A 20525-nucleotide genomic window follows, 5' to 3' on the forward strand; every position below is an offset into this window, starting at 1 on the left:
ATCAGGAGACGTGGAAGCATATTTTCCAGTGTTTGACAGCCTTATGTTGTTATCTATGTTTTAATATGCCACTTATCGATGTTTCGTGTTTCGTAGACTTTGTCGCTGAGTTCAGCGTTAGCCAGTTTATGAAAAAAGACGTGCAATTAGTAATCTCACGTATTAAAGCGCGGCATAAACGAAGGTTATACAGTTTAGTGATCGAAAGTATTTCATGCTTAATAAAACATTGTAGTGTGGGGTATGTTCTAGGGACATTTTAGAATACCCTTAAATTTTTTTTGTATGATATGTAACTTTTTAAAGTTTTCTTCTGATGTTTTACCCCAAACTAATTTGCAGTAGCTGAGGCGAGAATTAAATAATGAATGATAAACTGCGAGCATTGCTTTTGAAGGCAAGATGTGACGGTGGCGATATAGATGTTCAATTATCTGCAAGAGTTTGCTTACAATAAAATAGATTTGATCATTCCAGGTCATTTTTTCATTGAATACGATGCCCAGCGTTTTAAACGTTGGTGCTATATCTAAAGGAACACTATTAAAGTATATATTTTTGTTAGTTTAACTTTCTTATTTTTTACTTTAAAGATGACTACTTTAGTGTTTCAGGCATTAACTTGTAATCCGTTTTTTTTTTCTGTCCAATCGTATGAATAGAAGAGTGTAGAATTTACTATATCTATTAGGTCATCTACGTCCGTTCCTGAACAAAATATGCTCGTATCATCAGCATATACTATATATTTTAAAGGAGCAAAGTCCCTGCACAATATCATCGATAAAGATATTAAAAAAGAAAAAGAATCAATGTGCTACCTTGAGGAACACCACGACAAACAATTCTATTTCTGATACATATTCTATAATACTGACAGCTTGCCTTCGATTTCTTAAATAAGACTATACCTATGAAGCTTTCGGATTACTAGTTCATGATTCAACAAATGAAATGCTTTTGTAAAATATATGAATATGCCAACAACCATTTTATTTTGATCCAACTGTTTTAATATGTACGCTTTAATAGCGCATGGTCAGTTGAACAGAGTTTACAATATTCATATTGTGAATCTGTTAATATGTGTTGTGCCTTTTCAAACTTCGCAGAGCGTTCGAAAAAAACATTTTTCAAGGGGTTTCGAAAACACTAGTAGCACTGAAATAGGCCTGTAATTGCTTAGATCATTTTCGTCACCTTTCTTACATATCACGGATACACGAGCAATCTGCATTTGAGAAGGAATAACAACATCAGCAATACAGAGTATTAAATATGCATGAGGGCGGAAGGAGAATATCTAGGACAAACTTGACAGGTTTTATCGGCGTTCCATCAATGTCTACACGTGGTATTATTAAGCTCTTTAAACACGCTTTGTACCTCATGATCTTCGATGGGGTCCAGAAATATGGTTTTGAGTGCTCAGAGGGATTTCACTGAGGTCATTGTACCCGCAAGGGGGGGGGGGGGGGGGGGGGGGTAGGAATGTTAATGAATTAATGAATGATATTTTTATTAACTCTCACAAGGTTACATGAGTAACAAAGGAGAGAGGACCAAAGGCAAAAAGTTGCATTGTTGCAGCTTGAGAGCCATCCTGCACCCTCTGCCGGCGTATATGGTCCAGCAGCTGATCACAACAGCAGTGGAAGAGCGCACTCGCAAGCACAAAAGAAATTAATCCACAGAATATATACATTAACATTTGCATACTCATGTCTCTATTATCATTCGACATAATTTGACAAAAGAAACTACTCCACATTTTTATGTACAGGAAACGCATTTTTAATCCACCGAGATGCAAACCAAGTACAATGAAGATACACAAAGCTGTACATATATGTTTTAGTCACGATGTGAAAACTATGCACATTCAAACAAAGGTATAGGTGTTACTAATTTATGACGAGAAGTTTTTTCAAGTATGATGTTGTTCTTGTGCAGAATGTTGAGGTAATGGGGTAGATTGTATGTCAGTGAGTGCTTACCGTATGTAGTGCGACAGAAAGGTACAGACCATAACGTTTTGTTCCGTGTATTATATGATGGAATCGAACGAGTCAGGTTGAGACTTGATAGGAAGAACTTATTCTTAGTTAAAACAGCGTTTTTATACATAGGGATTAACTTGAATGGAAATAACTGAGATTTTCATGATATTGAACCTTGCAAAGTAGGAACCCGTATGAGTACACCACGGCACAAGCTATTAATCTAATTGCTCGGTTTTGCGCCACTAGAATTTTCGTTTGGTTTTGCTTGGTGGTTGTCCCCCAAACCATTAGACAATAAGTTATATGTGGCAATATAAATTCCCCATTGTAAATTATTATTTTCACTCTAGGCGGAAGTGCGTGCCTCTTGCGGCATAGGATGCCATTATTCCTGTTTATTTTAGCGCTGATATTCTCAGTATGTTTATCCCAATTAAGTGATTCGGTCCAAACAACACCAAGACATTTTACATCTGGCATGACATCAACTTTTTTGTTTGCTAATCAAAGGTCAAAATTTGCACCTACCATTCGTTTTTGGCTCGAAATATTGCTTTTGTCTTCGTGATGTAGATCTTAAAGGACCATTGACGCAGGAATTCTAAAAACTGATTGCCGTGTTCTAGTAGGTCTGTTTCTGTGTTACCTGAGGAAACCACTGCGAGGTCATCTGCACACGCTATTTTGTTTACAGGAAGGGGAGAAGAAAATATATCATTAATGTATATATTAAATAATAGGGGGCCCAGAATACTGCCTTGTGGTACACCAGAGAGGATAGCTTGCGGGGTTCATATGGTGTGATTAAGGAAGACCATTTGTTTACGATATTTTAGGTATGATTCAATTAAAGATAAGCTGTTACCTCTAATTCCATAGTTATTGAGTTTATGTACCAGTAAATCATGATTAAGCAGGTCAAATGCCTTTGAAAATTCAACAAATATTCGTACAAAGAGTGTTTACTCAAACGCATTTATTATTATTTCTTTTTGCCTAATTATGCCATTTCCGTGGGTCTTTGTTTTCTGAAACCGAACTGACTATCTGACAGAACTGAATGTTTCTCTAGACAATTATTGATTCTCACATAAATCATCTGTTACAGACCTTTGGATAATATGGGAAGAATGAAAATAGGCCTGTAGTTAGCCATATCTGAGGTAGCACCACCTTTGTGAATGACAGTCACTTTTGCTACCTGCATTTCTTTTGGAAACACGCCAGATTCAATAGATTGGTTATGAATATGCATTGGTATTGGAGCTAGTATGTCAACTACAAACTTGAAGGGTTTGAGCTGAAAGCCATCTTTATCTTCAGCTCTGCTGTTTCTTAGATTTTTAAACACTGTCACAATTTCACCTTCATCAGTGGGATACATGAACAGGCGATTCCGGGATGCATGGTGTATTATACGCATAACCCACAGGTGCGTCAGAAGGACAGCATGATGTTTTGGTTATGTTGACAAAGTAATTATTAAATTCATTACACAGTTTCTCCCCACTTATTGGTATACCATCTTTCATTATTGACGTAATAGTCGTTTTTGAGGTGCGATTTAGTAATTTGTTCAGTTGGTCCCACTGGTTGTGAACACTTCTATTGGACCCCTCTGAAAACGCATTACTAAAATAGCTTAGCTTAGCAGTTGGCAATTCTCTATTCAGCTGCTTTCGGTATTTCCTATATTTCTCAAGCTTGGAAGCCTCCCGTGATTTCATGAGTTGCGCAAACATTTTCTCTTTGGTCCTTATTTTGCGCAGCAGTTCTTGCGTAACCAACGGCTTCTTAGGATTGCGTTTGCGCGGACGGACTGGAGGAAATCATTTATCATAGACAGTTTTAACGTTGCACAGAAAAGCATTATACGCCTCATTCACGTATCTTAAAGACAGCACCTTGTCCCAAGTAGTTTCATATAACATTGTACGAAAACGGTCAAGTGTGGTGATATCAACGCGTCGAAAATGTGGAGAGGGCGCTGTAGGGATTCGATAAGGGCGTTCGGCTGGAACGAAGGCAAAAACAGGGAGATGGTCACTTAAATCGGACAGTACAGCGCCAGATTTCGTTTCGCATTTTTCGGCGATCGTGCCCAAGTAGCACAAGGTGGGCTATGACGTGGGGGCCCGCGTTGGGCCCGTGAGGGCAGCCCATACGGGCCCCATGCGGGATTTGCAACACGTACCCAGAGGGGCCCCGCGTGGGCTGCCCAATTTCGCCGCGATCGGTCCCAAGCTGTATCCGTGTGGGCAGCCCAAATGGGGCTGTCCGCATTCAGCCCAAATAAAGCTGCCCGCATTCAGCCCAGGTAGACGAATGTGGGCAGCACACCAGAACCATTAATGGGTCCCACGTTTGTGCAGGCAGTGGCATCCCATTGATCAAGGTTTTAATTTTGAAGCCGATTAATCCCTTTGTACAGGCGCGGAATTTGCGAAAGCCAGTCCGTTTCGGGCTGATCCACGTGCTGCCCTCATGGATTGAATCGGGCATTTTCGGGGCTGCCCAAATTCCAATAATCAAGTGTGAAACAATAAACACTATTTTTTTGTATGCTACACTCAGTAACATGAAAGAAATTTATTCCCAACGCTACAATAATGTGGGCTGGCCCACATCACCCCTACATGTTGGTCTGAATATTTATTTCGGTGCTGCGTGCAGAATAGTAATGCTGTAGGAAACATTTGGAGGTCGTTCAGTACATACTCGTAAAGCGGAACAGTTACTGTTGCATATTTTCTGTCGATACTGCATAATTAACGTAGTTTGTAGAGTAAACATAGATAGTCTTTATTCATTGCATAGATATGCTTAGCACGGTTATGTGAAACCGCCAGAAGAGGGAATTAGGGGCCGGTATAACATGATTTACATAAATAAAATGGTGCCTTAAAAATAAAGTGGAGACGTTTCAGAGCGGTATGCCCGCCTACGGCCAATTTGGGGCCCACTGCGGCCTTTCATGGGCCGTCCCAATTGGGCTGGCCTTATTTTTACTGCATGAACTACGAATATATGTTGCATTTTCCCGCAAGTACCCCAAGAAATACCCGTGTGGGCGGCGTGGTGGTGTGCTCGCTTTTCAGCCCGGCCGCAAACCATGTGGGACCTATTCGGTTTTTGCGTGGGCAGCCCCAATCGGACTAGCCCGTCATCTATTTGCTTTAGGCCCACATTTGCATCGCATCTGCCCTAAATTACCCCGCAAGATACCGATGCGGGCAGAAGCGGGAAGGAGTACTTGCCTGCCCCGCTAACGGCCATGCGGAAATTATCTAGGTTTTTGGTGAGCAGCCCTATTTGGGGCAGCCCAGGAATTTTCTGCATGAATTCCACATTTTCGTCTGACCTTCCCTCAAGTACCCCTCAAGGGTCCCATGTAGGCAAGTTGCGGGCGTACCCGTATTTAGCACCACCGCGGCCCATGCGGGACCTATTCGGCTTCTGATTGGGCAGCCCCGATTAGATTAGCCCAGGCTTTTCCTATACAGAGCCCAAATTTTATTTGCATCGGCCCTAAAACTTCCCAACCGGACCCTTGAGGGCCAGATGTGGGAATATGTAATCAGTTAGCCCTTTCGGCGCCTATATGATGCCCAGATGGAAAAAGCAGGGGCAAGCCCAATTTGGGCTTGCCCGCTTTATCCCTAAAAGGGGCCCTCATGGGTGTTATTGTGGTTACCCAAGCCCAACTTGCCCATACGGGCCCCAGGTGGGTCACGTAATGTGTGCTACTTGGGTGATTACAACATCGATAGAGGAAGTTGTGGAGCACATGATGCGTGTAGGTCCTTCGATAAGATTGAGAAAGCCATAGGCACTTAGTAGGCTCATGAATTCTCGCTGTTCTGCTGAATCACATCGCGTATCAATATTCAAATCACCCGATAAAAATAATACTTGCTGTTTTGTCGTTACGTGATCAAGCAGGCTTTCGAGAACGTGTAGGCACCCTCTCACATTTCCATCAGGAGGACAGTACAGAACAGCAAATACGTCATTCCCACTTTCAACTGTCAGGATTTCAATATCTACGATAGAAACTGTGAATCGTTTGTTTTCTTTTGCAGATTGTGTGTTCAATATCTCTAACGACACACCGCCACCCCAGCCTATTGAGAAGAAAGTGTCTATAGTTACTTAGAACTAATTAGTTTGCGTCATCTTGATACCACGTCTCGGTGAACATAATTACGTCAAAAGAAAATTTACAAGCAGGTAACAAGGCTTCTATTTCATCACCTTTGTTAGTTATCGAACGGCAATTCAAGTGAAAAAGTGTTAAGGAATTTGAGCTAACTAGCTTATTCAACTGTGCTGATAGGAATCCATGATGAAAGATAACTTCCTAGGTCATCTTGGCCACGTCATTGCTATTCATTAGCTTTAGCAGCGTGCTACTCTCAGATTTCCGTGCATAGATCTGGCCTCCGCGCACCCAAACAAACTTCCAATTTGATTCACGCTTCTTACTGACAGCAAGCCCCAGCAAGCGCTTGTGGTCTGGGCACAAGTGCTCGTTCACGTACACAGAGTCCGTTTCCTGGAAACCAAGGTCTGTACATGTCAGCCTCGTTTTTCATGCCTTTTCAAGAAAAGCGTCTCGCTTCCTTAGATGCACAAGTTGTGCGACTAGGTACTTTTCTGTTTTGCCTCCATGAACGGCTACCCTATGACATACGTCAATTTCAGAAAGCGCAACACTTTCGCCCACTTTTTCACCAAGTTTTTGCAGAATTTCAAGCAAATTTTCACCTGTGCTCACAGGTATCCCTTTGATTTCTACATTTGCATTCCGCGAATACTGTTCACAGTGTACCAGCCGCGCCTCACACAATTTGACCTGGTCAGCAAGAGAAACACAGCGATCTCTTAAAATTTCATTTTGTTCGCGCAATTCCTTATTCTCCTCGACTGTGCTCTTCAGGTCATCCTTCATCTCGTCATATTTCTCACTGACGAATGACATACTGGATTTTATTTCTGTGAGCTCATTGCGAACATCGCGTTCAAGGGATTCCCTGAAGGCCTTAAATTCAGCCGATTTCTTTCTTCATTTCATCTCGTGCTATCGCTAGCTGTTTGCTGATTTTGGACATGATAGTGCGAGGCACGCTGTAGCAAAATCACAACGGTAGCAGTTTACAAATGGCATCAGTGGCGTGGCAGCTTTCAACCTACTGAAATATGTAAAGCAAAATTACCAACCTACAGCAAAAGCAAATAGTCGGGTTAGCCTCTGTGCCGGTCGTGCCGCTCACGCCACTGCTTCCATGTGAAGAGCGGTCCACGTCGTCCCACCGAGCTTTTATTGCCGAAGCCCGCCGACGTCACAGTGCTTGGTCCAATCGGCGGCACGCAGATATCCTCTGGTACGATGCTCAGTTGTGGCTTCTCCCGGAAAGATATCGGCGTCTGTCTGCGCGTGGATGGTACCGGCGTGGCTGCAGCAAAAGCAAATATTCGGGTTAGCCTCTGTGTCGGTCGTGCCGCTCACGCCACTGATTCCATGTGCTTGTTGAATCTGTTTACTAACTGTTGATCTGATATTTTAACCCTATTTTGGTTGATAACGATAATTTCGTCATGACTATTGTAGGCAGAAAAAATAATAATTTTTTCCACATAACATCCGTCCAACCTGCAGTAGCTAGCTGGTTTGCACAGTACTCCTTTTTTACTCGATGAAGTTCTTTTTTTAAGTGATTACGGCATGTTCGAAATCTCTGCAAATCACTGCGTTCTTTCTTTTTGATAAATATATGATATAAGTTATGCTTTTCGGTAATTTTACTCATAAGTTCCGTGTAGAGCGGCTGCGCTTTGCTACTTTTATGGGAAAACTTTTTTATATATATAGGTTTAACGATGCCTAAAAATTCATGTGGTTTGTTAGGGTTCGTTTCGTGAAGAGTACTGGCCCAGTCAATATTTTCTAGAGTGCCTTTGTATTTTAGGAAAGTTTCATCTATAATTACCTGAAAGTAGTCTTTTCAACTATGAAGCTTAATTTTTGTGTTTTTAACACAGAGGAAAACAGGTAAGTGGTCACTGATATCATAAGTAATGATTCCAGATGTAAGAAAGTGAGCTTCAAACTTTGTTGAGAAAACATCTAGTATGGACAAACAAAAGCTGTGATGCGTTTTGGCGAATTACTTACATTCGAGAGACCATGCATCAGTAATAGAACGTGTAGATTTTTAGCATGCGTATCTGAGGCTAATAAATTATTGTTTATATCCCCACAGAACGCCAACATTAAACCGTTGTCATTAACATACAAAAACAATTATTCAAGAATATTGTTAAGGGGATGTATTAGGTAGGACTTGCGCTACGAGAGGCAGAACTCGGCGCATAGACTTCAAGAGCCATTGAGCATTCACACCTTCTGCGTCTTCTTCTGGAACAGCCTTTCATCTTTCACGCGCTCATCGGTGGTGGTGGTCATCGTCGTCTGCGATCACACCACTTCGTCGTCCACACGTTCCCCGGTGACATTATCCCCCTCGGCAAAAGGCACCGTCCCGGTGGGTGTTAGGCATGCTGTGTAGAGGGAGAATGATATGGGTTGACGCGGGCCACATGCACTATTTCGGAAGTGTGTGTAGCGGACGATGACTTTGGGCGGAGCGGCGTAATCACATATGTTACGTCAGTTACTGGCCGTAATACACGATACATACATGTGTAATGGCGCAGAAGTTTTTCGCACAACCCCACACGGCGGGACGGGAACCAGAGCAATACCAGAGATCGGGATGAAAATTCACATCACGGTGGTGAGCGTCGTAGTGGCGTATTTGTGCTTATTGGGAGGCCGAGAGCTTGTGACGAGCAATCTGCCCAGCGGCATCGGCTCGGACGAGAGTATCGCGGGCGTAAGTAGTGACGGGTCCAGCTGCAGAGAAGTGTCGAAGGGCAGTAAAGGGTCTCTTCCAAAGACTAGATAGAATGGCGAGTACCCAGCAGTGTCACGGCGCGACGAGCTGCATGCGAAGGTTACAAATGGCAATCTAATGTCCCAGTCGCGGTGACCCTCGGAGACACACGCGGTGAGCATGTCGGTGAGTGTGCGGTTAAGACGTTCTGTAAGGCCGTTCGTCTGAGGTTGATATGCGCTCGTGAATTTGTGAAGAACGGAGCACGAAGTATTACGTCAACACCTCGGTGAAGGAAGCAGCGGCCACGGTCGGTAAGTAGTTGACGGGGAGCGCCATGGTGAAGTATGACGTAATGCAGAAGGAATTCAGCAACGTCAGTGGCGCAGCTGGTTGGAATAGCGCGAGTGATAACGCACCGCGCGGCATAATTGGTGGCCACAGCGATCCATTTGTTTCCTGATGAGGACTCCGGCAAAGAGGAGGTCAAGGCCAACATGAGAAAACGGCTCAGTCGGGATGGAAATCGGCACAAGATGTCCAGGAGGCAGAACAGAGAGTTTCTTCCGGAGTTGACAGAGATCGCAAGCGGCTACATAACGTTGGACGGATCGATAGAGGCCAGGCCAGAAGAAACGCCGGCGCACGCGGTCGTATGTGCGTAAGAGGCCAAGATGACCAGCTGTAGGGGCGTCGTGCATTTGTTCTAGAACAGCAGAGCGTAGGTGTTGGGGAACGACCAGCAAGTGCAGAGGTCGCATCAGGTCGCATGTTGCGGTGGTACAGCGTATTCTCATGAAGCAAGAACATGGTGAGGGAAGAGTCACGGCTGTCTGTGCGGAGGCGGTCGATGATAGAGCGGAGCGGTCCAAGCGCTGTTCGTCGGCGATGTGGAAGACGTCGGATATAGAGAAGACACAGGGGTCCGACTCATGGTCTGTAGGGGAAGGGGGATCGACGGGATAACGTGACAGGCAGTCTGCCTCCTGGTGGAGCCGACCGGATTTGTGCACAACGGAAAAGGTGTACTCCTGCAAGCGTAGTGTCCAGCGGCCGAGGCGGCCAGCAGGATTTTTGAGGGAAGATAACCAACACAAGGCGTGGTGGTCGGTAATAACAGTGAAGTGTCGGCCAAACAAGTAGGGGCGGAATTTTGCAATGGCCCAAACGAGAGCCAGGCACTCCCGTTCCGTAATAGAAGGTTCAGCTGCGCTGAAGAAAGGAGGCGGCTAGCGTACGCAATCACGCAGTGTTGGCCGTGTTGTCGCTGTGCAAGAATGGCACCAATTCCATAGCCGCTGTCGTCGGCGCGCCGTCGGGGCAAACGGGTTGAAATGGGCGAACACCGGAGGGTTGCTGAGAACAGCGATGAGGCTGGAGAATGCGTTAGCCTGCTCTGGTCCCCAAGAAAAAGGAACGCCTTTCTTCAGCAGGTTTGTGAGAGGGCGAGCGATAGCTGCAAAGTTCGGGATGAACCGGCGAAAATATGAACACAGTCCTAAAAAACTGCGGACATAACGGGGTGAAAGGGAAGAAGGAAAAGAGCGAACAGCTCGAACTTTGTCGGGATCGGGTAGCACGCCGTTGGCATTCACCAAATGACCAAGTACTTTATATTCGCGGCGACCAGAACTATACTTTTTTGAGTTCACTTGAAGTCCGGCACGGCGGAAAAGTGCCAAGATGGATGAAAAGCGACGGAGGTGCCTTTCAAACGAGGGCGAGAAAACAATCACGTCATCCCAATAACATAAACAAGTCGTCCACTTGAAGCCGCGGAGTAAGGAATCCATCATCCGTTCAACGTTGCAGGGGCGTTGCAAAGTCCGAACGGCATGACCTTAAATTGATAAAGTCTATCTGGTGTGACGAACACTGTCTCCTCGTGGTCTTGTTCGTCTACAGAGATTTGCCAGTAGCCGCTATGCAGGTCGATGGAGGAAAAGTAGCGGGCTCCATGTAAACAATCCAAGGCGTCCTCTATTCGTGGAAGCGGGTAGACATCCTTCTTTGTGATCTTGTTCAGATGTCGGTAGTCGACGCGAAAGCGCCAACTGCCGTCTTTCTTTTTAGCGAGCACGGCAGGAGATGCCCAGGGGCTGTTCGAAAGTTCGATTATATCGTTGGCCAACATCGTGTCGACCTCCCGCTGGATGACTTGGCGCTCAGAAAGGGACACACGATAAGGAACTCCGATGTACAGGTGTCAATGCGTAGAATCACAACTGATGTTTGACCCAAAGGACCGGTGGCAAAGTCAAAAATGTCGGTGAAGGACAACAAAAGGTTCTGAAGGTCCTCAGAGTTCTCGGGGCTGAGGTCGGAAGCAATCATCGCGGTAACAGGGTCTGTAATGCTGGTGGACAATGTGGGTGTTTTGAGGAAGCTTGAAGGTGGGCCAGGCGTCAGAGCAGAGATGGTGCAGTCTGTGAGAGGGGACAAAGTAGCAAGGGATATCCCTTGGGGGAGAAGTTGGGGTGACCGACTGAGGTTCAGGACAAGAAGGTAGGCGTTATTCTGGCTAACGCGTACCATGAGGTGGGGAAGAACGAAATTGCGGTTGAGAAAGACCTCGGTGATGGGGCAAGCAACATAGTCACCGTCCGGAACAGGGGGAAAGGTGACAGAGGTAGGTAAACCGCAGTGTCGGGGGCAGGCGAGCGAACTCGGTGGAGCGAAGGCGGGGTGTAGATTGAGGATCTTCTAAGCAGACAGGAAGGGCCGAAAGAAGGCCACTGGAGCAGTCGACAAGGGCAAGGGCAGAGTGTGCCGTTATAAAGTCAAGACTGAGGATCACATTCCGGGAACACTGGTTGAGAACGGTGTTGACCGGCAAGCGTGACTCGGGCAGTGTACACGCCAGTGTCAGGAGCTGTACTGCCATCGGCAACACGAACGGTGTGCGAAGCGGTGAGGGTCTGCACTTTTTTCAGGCGGCGGCAAAATGATGAGCTCATGATCGATACTTGGGTGCCAGTGACAATGAGGGCAGATACAGGAACACCATCCACGAACAGGGAAAGGAGGTTACAGGGCGAAGAAATGGCCAGTAGAGGATTTCCAGGTCGCGGTATTAATGCAGCATCACCTCCGGGAGCTGCATTAGCTAGTTTCCCGTGAAGCGACCGGCGGAGGACGGTGAAGAACTTCGGCGAGAAAGAAGTGAACGGGATCGGCAGGCTGGCGGAGAAAGGGAGCGACTGGATACAGGAGGAGGTGAAGTAGTCTCGGTGCGGGGCGGCTCATAACGAGGCGAGAAACGGCGGTGCTCGTAGTCGGAGTAGCGGTCAACGTAAGTGAAGCGTCGAGGTGGGAAAGACCAGCGGCTGCGGCAGTGGCAAGAGATGTGGCCAATACGCGAGCACGCGAAACAGATCGGCCTATTGTCAGGAGTGAGCCACCCATCAGGATTCCGGTATCGGTAGCGTGGCGTGTAGGTGTTACAGGGCGTATCGGTTGTATATTACCTGTACTCACCTATGGAAAGGAAACGTGGAAGATAAAAAGGGTTTTACTTAAGATGAGGACAACGGAGAGGGCTAAGGAGTGAAAAATGGTAGGGGCAACGTTAAGATATAGGAAGCGTGCAGAATGGGTCAGAGAAATAACTCAAGTTACTGATTTTCAGTGGAAATCAAGAGGAAGAAATTGGCATGGGCAGGACATGTAGTGCGAAGAGAGGATAACCGATGGTCTCTTAGGGTAACAAACTGGATTCTAGGGGAAGGAAAGCGTAGAAAGGGGCGGCAGAAAGTTAGGAAGAGCACATGAGGTTAAGTTCGTAGTGGTCAAGTGGATGCAGCTAGCACAGAACCGGGTTAATTGGGGAAATATCGGAGAGGCCTTCGCCCTGCAGTGGGTATAGTCAGGCTGATGACAATGATGACAAAATCCACTGTGGCCGGGGAATTTCGCAAATTTGTATCATCCCGAAATTCGTATCACCGAGATTTTTGTGTACCTTGTGCAGGGTGTTGAGGGGCAGCTGCAGAGGCCTGCTCAGGTTACTGCGGCGCCACACATTGCATGGCTGCTTAGAGGGCAGGCCGAGGTTCCTTCGGCTAAAACGATGAATCGGTGTCTCAACAAGCACAGAGGTAGAGTCCAGGTCGAGAGGAGGACTGCGGGACATAGGTATTGCACCGCTACCCAGCTAACCAGCCTATCACCTGGTTGATGGTATGGAAATGATCGATAGTAGAGTACCGTTTCCGAAAACCTGCTTGATGCTTTGCTTGATTGCAGTCTAAGGTTGTCCTTTAAGGACATAGCTTTCAGCGCAAAGGCACGTGGCCAAAGGAAAGAAGAAGAAGGAAGACTATAGGGACGAACACAGCGCTGACTCACAACTGTTTATTTTTCGACGCACACAAGAGTTATATACAACCAGACGCGCAGGCGCATACCGTGCCAGGGAAAAAAGTAAATAAAACGAAACGCATCACAACTTTATCTCAAGAACTTAGACAGGAAACTTTTTTCTGCGTTGGACAAAACAACTGAGGTATCGCTAACACAACCTGACCAAGCCCTCTGAATATAATATGCTTCTATCCTTGCACGGGTGGTTTTTAATTTGCTTTTGCTTAAAATCCTGACTCCAGAAAACAGCGATGTACAATCCTTGCAAGTAGCGCAGTGCGCGACAAGGTTAGCACCTTCCTTATTCTTTAGATCTCTTGCGTGCTCCCTGAGCCGGTCTTTTATGCAACGCTTTGTTTGCCCGATGTACGATCTGCCATACGTCAGGGGAATTTCGTACACTACGCCAGTGGCACATTCCGCGAAGCGGTTCCCATGCCTCTTTTTGCACCCGGGCTTTTTATTATCCCCGGTGATGCGTCGGGCCAATTGGCCAAGCTTCCTAGGGGCTGAAAAGACCAACGGCATGTTGTGCCGGTTTGCCACCTTCTTGAGGCCATGGGATATTTTATGCACGTATGGCATCACTTCAGACCTTATTTAGCCTGCGGAGGGATTATTGCCTCCTTCTCAGCTCTGGGCTTCAACTTCTTCAAGAGCGTTTCTGCAACAGAGACAACCGACCCAGGGAATCCAGCAGCATCAAGCCTTTCCAATTGACACTTGAAGCAATCTTGCATATCATGTACACATGATTTTCGGAGCGCAGACTCTAAGCAGAGTTTAGTGATCCCTCTCTTGACAATTTTTGAATGGGATGGCCGTATATGGCGAAAGCTCTTTTTGTGCTCTAGGTGAGTACGCCCAGCAAACATGATTATCCAAGAACCTGATTCTTAAATCCAAGAATTGCAGGCAGGCATCAACTGGGAGTTCGTACGTGAAAGTGAGCCCCCTGCCATGCTTTCGAAAATTATTTAGAGGGATTATTACCTCCTTCTCAGCTCTGGGCTTCAACTTCTTCAAGAGCGTTTCTGCAACAGAGACAACAACCGTTGGTCTTTTCAGCCCCTAGGAAGCTTGGCCAATTGGCCCGACGCATCACCGGGAATAATAAAAAGCCCGGGTGCAAAAAGAGGCATGGGAACCGCTTCGCGGAATGTGCCACTGGCGTAGTGTACAAAATTCCCCTGACGTGTGGCAGATCGTACATCGGGCAAACAAAGCGTTGCATCAACGACCGTCTCAGGGAGCACGCAAGAGATCTAAAGAATAAGGGATGTGCTAACCTTGTTGTGCACTGCGCTACTTGCAAGGGTTGTACACCGCTGTTTTCTGGAGTCAGGATTTTAAGCAAAAGCAAATTAAAAACCACCCGTGAAACGATAGAAGCATATTATATTCAGAGGGCTGGGTCAGGTTGTGTTAGCGATACCTAAGTTGTTTTGTACAACGCTGAAAAAGTTTCCTTTCTAAGTTCTTGAGATAAAGTTGTGATGCGTTTCGTTTTGTTTACTTTTTTCCCTGGCACGGTATGCGCCTGCGCGTCTGGTTGTATATAACTCTTGTGTGCGTCGAAAAATAAACAGTTGTGAGTCAGCGCTGTGTTTGTCCCTATAGTCTTCCTTCTTCATCTTTCCTTTCGCCGCGTGCCTTTGCGCTGAAAACTATGTCCTTAAATCTAGAGTACCAACTAGCCCAACAACTAACTCTACTCAACTACACAGACATATGCCCTTTGTGCAACGACCAGCCCACCGCATACCACATCACATGGGGGTGCAAGGGCCCAAACCTGCAGACATAAACACACACCATTCGGAAGCGCAGTGGGAGGCAACTCTGCTATGCTCTGATCTAGAGACCCAGCGCAGGCTGGTACCTCAGGCAAGAGTGGCAGCCCAGGCCACTGGGGTCTTGAAATGAATACTTCACTCAATGCGCCCCCCCCCCCCCCACTTTCTTTTCTCTTTGTTTTTTGAAATAACGTTTTCTCTCTCTCAGCCTGTTTAAAGTGGATAGGAAACCGATTCCTTTGCGGAAACTGTTGGAGGCTGAGAAGGCAGAGATACACAGTACCAAGCGGCCTGTAAAATAGCTGGCAAGACAACAGCAACAGTGACTTTGCATGTATTTATTTATTTATTTATTTAAAGATGCTCCTAATCCCATTCGGGATTGTTGCAGGTAGGCATATGTTAGTACAAGAGAAGTGTATATAGAGCACATAAGGCACACACAGTAACATGATCATCTGTACGAAGCAAATCGAGAACATAAAATGCATAGGGTACGAAATTGGTGAAAAATATTATAGAAATAAAAACAAATATGAAGCAAATATAAACGAGAATTATACATGTATTACGACACTACTTTAAAATATCAAAAAAAAAATTTTGGAGGACGCTTAAGCTTCGCCTTTAAGAATGGAATGCGATAGCGTTATCGCGCCCCGTTCGCACAGTCTACTCATTTGCTTGTCCCGTTTTTGAGGGAAACAAAGACGTAGTTCACATGATACGTTAACTTGTCCAAAGCATGACTGTTTGGTAATTGTTCTAAAACGTGATTCTGGGACGTGGAAGCGCTGCCAGCCACCTTGCCGAAACGCGCGGGCCTCAAGTTGCAGTCGCAGTTCGTAGGCAACATCGTTGCCGATCCGAGCCGGCGCGATGAAGATCTCGGAGGCCATGCCCTGTCTATCTTATTCCGTAATTTACATGCTCATAATTATTAATATACGCCACAATACACTTCTTTAAGGGACATTTCTGAGACAACACCGTAATCAATAGACGCGCCTTTGTCCATTTCAAACTATCTAGCTGGCGTGGCCGAGTGGTTAGCGTGCTCGTCTCGCACCCCGGAGGCCCACGTTCGACAAAGAAAGATTTACCTATTAATCCTTACGGAATACGGTACTTACCCATGCAAAATGAGGAGGGCGTTCCATATGATTCAATCATGCTAATGGGCCTCCAAAGTATATGGCGTTCACGAATGGCAGGATATCACTGTGGTCCTGATGCGCGTCCTGCACGAATTTTGTTCCGCGAGGCTCTCCATTGATTTATCGAGATTGTGAAATTTGTCGACGATAATCCTGAGTGGTTGCCAAAGGTCGAACCTTTGATGGATCTAAATGAATTTTAGAACGACGAAGCTAGCCCCTGGCAGGCTTCAATGTCTTGTGTGTGTTTGTGTTGTCTTGCAAAATCAGGCAATAAAGAAGAAAAAAGCCCACGTTCGATTCCTCAGGTCGGCTATTTTTCCTACTCGTTTTTATATATTAATGCTTCTGGGATTTTTCGCTCACTGCCAACGCCGGACGACATCGACTTTTCTGCGACACGGGGCCCTTAACGCTACCGCGTTAAAACATAAACGTACTGGTTTCATATGTGAAGGCGTAAGTCACAAGGAACCGAACAAGAACAGAATCTGACGGGCGGCAAACCGAGAATATGAGCATTAACTGCTTTAAATACTCGTCCCTTCCGCGAACTATTTCCGATTGGAGTAACCTAACTAACAATGAAGTGCTGCAGCCATCACTGACGTTGTTCTCGCAAAATATAACCTAGTTTCTTTTTATTGCTTTTGTTATTTCACTGCTGTGTTGTATATGTTTGGTTTTATTAATTGTTCAGAAGAGCTTCAACTTGCACTGTAATTATTGTTTATTTTTGCCTGTTTTGTTAAACTACATAGTTTGTATTCCCACCCTGCTAAAATCCCAACACTGGGATTGCAGTATCAATAAATAAATAAATAAAAGAACCCTTCGCGAATAATTTCAATATCTTTCCATTGAGATTGTAAACTTGTAAGCGCGCAGCTCTTTCGTGTGGAGTGAACAGTGCAACACTGCCTAAAGCACGCCCTCACATTAGATCCCATTCTTGGCCACTTCAGCGACAGCGCTCCTTCCATCCTGTACACTGATTCCAGTGGTCACGGTCTTGGCGCTGTCCTGCAGCGCGATGCAACTTCGCGTGAGAAAGTCATTGCCTTCGCCAGTCGGACCTTGACTCCAGCTGAGAAAAACTACACCATTACCGAGCAGGAATGTCTCGCCGTCGTCTGGGCTGTTCAAAAGTTGCGCCCTTACCTATATGGTCGGCATTTCACAGTTGTGACCGATCACCATGTTCTTTGCTGGTTGTCTCCACTGAAAAATTTGACAGGTACGACTTAGCCGCTGGATTTTACGCTTGCAATAATAAAATTTCGACGTCGTTTATAAATCGGGTCGCCAACACCAAGACGCGGAGGCTCTTTCTCGCTGTCCACTTACGAAATCAGCCTGCTGTTTTTCTTCACAACTCATTTCCACCTCTGACCACAGCCGACCATCTCTTCCTCCGACGCATATCACAACAGTTTCTTTTGACGATTATGAGGACAAACACGCACTCCGCTCGCAGCAATTAGATGATGCCTACTGTCGGCCCATCATCGACCGCCTTATCGGCGCTTCGAACCCGCCCAATGCCAGGCTTCGCCGACAGCTTCGCAATTTCAAGCTGATGCAACTCGTTGGCTCCCAGTCGTGCCGCGTGCGCTTCGCCCACCTATACTGGCGGCTTTCCACGATGACGCTACTGCAGGTAACCTTGGTTTTGACAAAACATATGAGCGCGTGAAAAGACGATTCTTTTGGCCTGGCCTATCTTCTATCGTAGCTAAATACGTCGCTTCCTGCCATCTTCTTCGCCCGCTGGCCTCCTACAGCCCCTTCCATGTCCCGCCATGCCATTCGACGTAGTCGGCATCGACGTATATGATCCCCTACCTCTCTCCTATGGGGGTAACCATTGGATTATAACAGCTGTCGACCAGCTTACACGCTACGCTGAGACAGCCCCTGTACCGACTGGTTCCGCCGAAGAGGTAGCTAATTTTTTTTTTTGTGATCAATTGTCCTGAGTCATGGCGCTCCTCGGGTGCTTCTAGGTGACCGCGGTACAGCCTTTTTATCGACAGTCGTTGCCGAAGTTCTTCATTCGTCATCCACTCTTCATAAGACAACCTCAAGCTACCATCCCCAGAGTAACGGTCTGACTGAGCGATTTCATCGCACTCTATCCGATATGATATCCATGTACAGTCGTGAGCAAAAATGGTATACAACACAGAGCCGGTGGTGGAGCTTAGGAAAACTGCATTGCGACTTCATCTAGCAACAGCCATCTGGGATCTAAATAATCGTGGCGGTGCCCCATTTTATCCAGATCTACGTGTCACTGTCGCTGTCCCTGTCGCTAACGCTATATGGCATTTCTATGCAGATTTCCCGAGCTCGGTCACCGGCTGAGTGTTGTATACCACTTTTTCTCACGACTGTACATCACATCGGATTACCAAAATTGGGACACTCTTCTACCATTCGTCACGTTCGCCTATAATACAGCAGTACAGCGGACTATCGGTTACTCTCCATTTTTCTTCGTTTTGGGCCGTCCTCCCACTTCAATGCTCGACACTTCCTTCTCTACGCCCGACTACTCATCATCAGTACCAGCCCAGTTCTTATCCTGTGTAGCCAGATGCCGTCATCTTGCCCGCCTCAACACAGAAGCGTGCCAGGAATACCGCAAGAGTCGCTACGATTCTACGCATCATGCGGTCTCTTTTCTTCCTGGTGACGAAGTCCTGCTTTACACACCACTGCGCGTCCCTTGCTTTAATGATAAATTTCAGCGCCGCTATCTTGGTCCCTACAAGGTCATCAACCATGGATGGAAAAACTTTATTTTCGTCAGAGAGCATGTGTGGACGATTCCGTGTTAGATGGCCATCAACCCATGGCTGACGGCGACCTGGGTTGCCCATTCCACGGCCTTGGTTTGGACGACCGGGTCTGAGCTGGCCAACACGGCCTCGCACTGCTCGAGGGAAGGATCACGCATAATATCCGCCGGTGGCGGTGCTATGCTGCAGATTCATAATATGTGGTCATGGGTTGCCAATTCCGAACACCATTTACACTCGGGCTGAATGCCCGGTTAGATTTACAAACTTCCCCTGTGAACTACCAAGTAACACCTGTTAATCCCCCAGCCGATCGACGCCAACGTGTAACTAAAATTGTTCATGTCTCTCGCTTGAAGCCGTTTCTGCGCCGCGGTACATCGGTTGGTTAGGAGCGGCCAGGCTGGCCGCTTCCGACTCCCCGGGAAGATTGTGTGAGCCTTCTACAGATCTTCTTTCATTTGTACATGCCATAATCTTCCTATTTCTTTTGTACATACCATCGTCATCGTCCCGCGGCGCCGGCTCCAGCATGCGCCTGGGTTCACCATCAGATTAAAACGCTGACACGGCTACCTTACCTTGCCGTCACGACTTTGGCGTCTCGACCTGGCCTTCTTTCACAATATATACAAAAAGATGTTTGCCAGCCCCGTTATCTGCTATCTGATATCTGAAGAACCTGAACTACGGCGGTGGAAATAAAAGGATAGAGAAGAAGGGTTAGAGGAAATCAAAGAGGTGAGCTATAGGGTGAAAGGACAGGGCAGGAAATAATAAAAAGAAATATAACTAAAATAAAAAAAATAAAATAAAATATAAAATAAAAATAAATAAAAAGAATATACAGTAGTTTACTAGAGGTTCATTTTGGTTTTCGCTTGTGCCGAACATTTCCGCAGCCGTCCCTGACTACAACGCTGCTTGTTGGTGTTGCGACTGAAGGAAGAAGGAAAAGAAAATGCCCGAGCCTGCCCTAGTGAAAGATCCCGTATCGCGGCAATGGGTTTTTATCGGTCCTGTGTTATTCTGTATAAATTTCATACCGGTGTGACCAGTCCTATATGGAGCTTAAATCGGTTTATATCGGGCTGCTCATGTCCGATATGAATCTCAGTCCGAACAGTCCGGTCCGGTATGTAGCTAATATATACAGTACAATATAGATCTCCGACAGGAGGTCCCATTACGGTGTGGATATGAAACAGGGCGGACCACACCTTAATGGAGCTCATATACAGGACAGGTCATGGCCAGTTTAACTGGAACTGGACAAGCCCGTCATGATTGGAACTGATACGGGACTGAGTATTTCCGATTCTCAACACATGCCGGGCGTATCGTGAATTCAACCAGAATGACCACATCGAAACATGCCTGAGCGCTAAAAAAACATGAAACCAATATATTATACCTTACAACTTTTCTTCATATGTGGAGTACCCGATGTTTCACAAATACCTAGAAGATATGAAGCCGTGGATTTGTGCGCTAGCAATTACCAAGT

General features: G+C 46.1%; 1 pseudogene; it reads right to left on the reverse strand.

Annotated features, from left to right (window-relative positions):
* Positions 1 to 6363: 6363 nt before the first annotated feature.
* Positions 6364 to 7275, reverse strand: LOC146201272 (uncharacterized; annotated as a pseudogene).
* Positions 7276 to 20525: the final 13250 nt, after the last annotated feature.

The sequence above is a fragment of the Amblyomma maculatum genome, chromosome 2 (assembly GCF_055883805.1).
Source record: "Amblyomma maculatum isolate TAMU_Amacu chromosome 2, ASM5588380v1, whole genome shotgun sequence".
NCBI lineage: Eukaryota > Metazoa > Arthropoda > Arachnida > Ixodida > Ixodidae > Amblyomma > Amblyomma maculatum.